We start from the raw sequence: 3,324 nt of genomic DNA, 5'->3' as shown, positions 1-3,324 counted from the left end.
ATTATTAGGAAGGGTATTGAAAACAGATCAGCCAATATCATAATGCCCCTATATAAATCAATGGTGCGACCTCATTTGGAATACTGTGTGCAGTTCTGGTCACCACACCTTAAAAAGGATATTATAGCTTTGGGAAAAGTGCAGATAAGGGCAACTCGAATGATAAAAAGGTTAGAACACTTTCCCTATGAGGAAAGGTTAAAGCGCTTACGGCTCTTTAGCTTGGAGAAACAACGGCCTCCAGGTGGGGCCTGGGGATTCCCTGGAATTACAGCTCATCTCCAGATTATGCACGGGATAGAGCAGGGAGAGAAAGAAGTACCTTTCTCCCTTTCTCACAATACAAGAACTCGTGGGCACTCCATGAAATTGCTGAGCGGTCGGGTTAGAAGGAAGTACTTCTTCACCCAAAGAGTGATTAACATATGGGATTCACTGCCACAGGAAGTGGTGGCGGCTACAAGCATGGACAGCTTCAAGAGGGAATTAAATAAGCATATGGAGCATAGGTCCATCGGTGGCTATTAGCCACAAGGTATAGATAGGGGCTCTGAGGCAAGTGATGCTCTGTCTTCTTTGTGCTTGGGGGGGGGTCAAGAGTGGGAGGGGCTTCTAATGTCCTAGCCCCACTAGTGGACCTCCTGATGGCACTGGTATTTCTGGCCACTGTGTGATACAGAGTGTTGGACTGGATGGGCCTTTGGCCTGATCCAACATTGGCGTCTCTTATGTTCTTATGTTAAGCCATCTAGTCCAACCCCCTGCTCAATACAGGATCAGCCCAAAGCATCCCAGACAAGTGTTCATCCAGACAGTGCTTGAAGATGGCCAGTGAGGGGGCGCTTACCACCCCCTTAGGCAGCTCTCATTGTAAAAAAATTCCCCCCTCATATCCAGTTGGTACCTTTTGACTCACAATTTACACATGAATGTATGAAGCGGCCTTATACTAAATCAGACCCTTGGTTCATCAAGATCAGCATTGTCTACTCAGACTGGCAGCAGCTCTCCAAGGTCTCAGGCAGTAAGTCCTATCCTCTGCTGGCGACAGGAGCAGCTCCCTGCCCTCCTCTGTGACAGCCTTTCAAATGCTTAAAGAGAGTAATCATGTCCCTCTTCAACCTCCTCCAGACTGAACATTCACAAGTCCCTCAACCTTTCCTTATAGGGCTTGGTCTCCAGGCCCCTGATCATCCTCATCACTCTCCTCTGTACCCGCTCCACATCCTTTTGAAGTCAGGCCTCCAGAACTGCTCATAGTACTCCCGCTGAAAATCTAGTAAGTTCTTAAATGTCCTTTTATTTCAGTCCACCTTATTTTTATAGCCCACCCCCCCTTTCTTCCGCTACGCAATGTTTGTTTGTTTTCTTTTTGGGGGAGAGTCCCCCCCCCGCTTCCTTAAGGGGAAGCTTTAGGCTAATTTTCAGGTGTTTCGCTTGTACCTTGACTCACATTTCAATGATGGAATCACTTTAAGTCACACTTCACTTGATCACCAAACACTTGTCCCGGTGTGTGTTCCTAATTCCATTCGCAGATGCTCTGTGGTGAGACCTTCAGGGCATGGAAAAGCCCCCCCTTTGCCAGCAAGTCGCCAGAGGAAGAGCTCTTCTAGCGCCCCATGGCTGGGAGCCCTTCCCACGGGTTCCAGGGGTGGTGCGGACAATCGCACCCCCTCCCAGCCGCAGGCGCTGGCGTGCGTCTCCCGGAGCTCCGGGAGATCACGGCTGCCATAGCGGATGCCAAAACCCGTCAGATGTTATGCCTCTGTTGATACACCCCCAAGACTGGATTAGCCTTTTTTGCTGCTGTATCACACTGACTAATCATGTTTAGCTTACAGTCCACCTGTACCCCAAGATCTTGTTCACACACACTTCTGCTCAGAAGTGTATCTCCCATCCAGTACACTTGCTTATTTTTGTAACTTGTGAAGAGATTTACTGTTGATGTGACGATAACAGGAGTGGTGGGAGAGGAGAAAGGTAGGATAAAAATGTAATCAATTAGACTTTTTAAAAATGGGCCAACTGAGGGTGAAAGGCCCAGTAAAAAACTGCCATATTTAGGGTTCAGTTCATAAACTTAGTTAGCCATTGCCCCATAAACTTAGTTAGCCATTGCCCTGATTTGCATCCTGCCCCACAGATAAGAGGCAAAAGGCCCATAAATCTAGTGGCGCAGTTTGTTCTCTCTTCCCTCTTGTTTTAAGGGGGGAAGAAAGTTGTGGAGAAAACCATTGTATCCATGAGCACACATCCTCATATGTGACCATATGTGTGTTTGTGTGTGTGGGATTTGCATGGATGTACCTATGGTTACCAGGCCGTGGGAGGTTTTGGGGGTGGGTGGGAAACAATTTTCCCCCTAAGCTGTGGAGTCTTCTGAGCCAAAATTCTACTTTGTGAGCTACTGGCATTAAAGTCATCAGCGAGTGATTGGGCTACTGCATCAGTTAGTTTGCTCTGGAACCATCCTTCCTGAGCCAAGACAAAAATGTGTGAGCCGGATGCTAAAAAAACTGTGAGCTAGCTCACACTAACTCAGCTTAGAGGGAATACTGGTGGGGAGGTGTGTGCATTGTCTGCTGTGTCCTCACATCACCTGGATCCAGAGTGACACAAGGTGGTTCTAGGAAATGCTGGATTCCGGGGTTTTCCCTGGAAGTGACATAAGGATGCAGGTGATGTCAGTGGTTTTTTTAACTTTTCTCCTGACACAGTTCCAAGCAGCAGCAGGCAACTAGAGCTGCCAATGGGACATCTCTCACAAATAGTAAGAGGCCTGGCAGCCCTTGTTGTGCCACTGCCAAATTGAAAGACCCCCCCTTCTAAATATATAAGCCAGGCCTAGGGTTTCAAGCTCTGGACTGGAAATTTTGGGGATGGAGCCTGAGGAGGGTGGGGTTTGGGCAGGGGAGTGATGACTAAGGTAGCAATTCTTATAATTCAGGTAAATGCTAAAGCAGCAATACTAACACCATCTTAAGAGCAAATATCTTCTCTCATATTGTAGTGTATATATGGCTTCAGCAAGTAACAAGTTATTTTCAGCACCAAGGCCCAGCAAGCACACGATAGACACAGGATGTCGTAATAATGGGTCGGAGAGTTCCAGTCCAACAGAGAGTTTGGCGGTCAGGATAAGGGTATAGATCTATTTACGGACTGAAAACATGCTAACTATATGTCTGCTTGTATGTCTGTTTGGTAAAGTCAAGATATTCCTTATTAGGATTAAAGGGAACCAGGGACTTATGTCATACCAAATCTCTGGCCATGCCTAAAAATTCTTGACAAAACTGGGGCCAATATAGAACCAAT

This window comes from Gekko japonicus, unplaced genomic scaffold, assembly GCF_001447785.1.
Source record: "Gekko japonicus isolate JY-2015 unplaced genomic scaffold, Gekko_japonicus_V1.1 scaffold1996, whole genome shotgun sequence".
NCBI lineage: Eukaryota > Metazoa > Chordata > Lepidosauria > Squamata > Gekkonidae > Gekko > Gekko japonicus.
Note: the sequence above shows the minus strand (reverse complement) of the source record.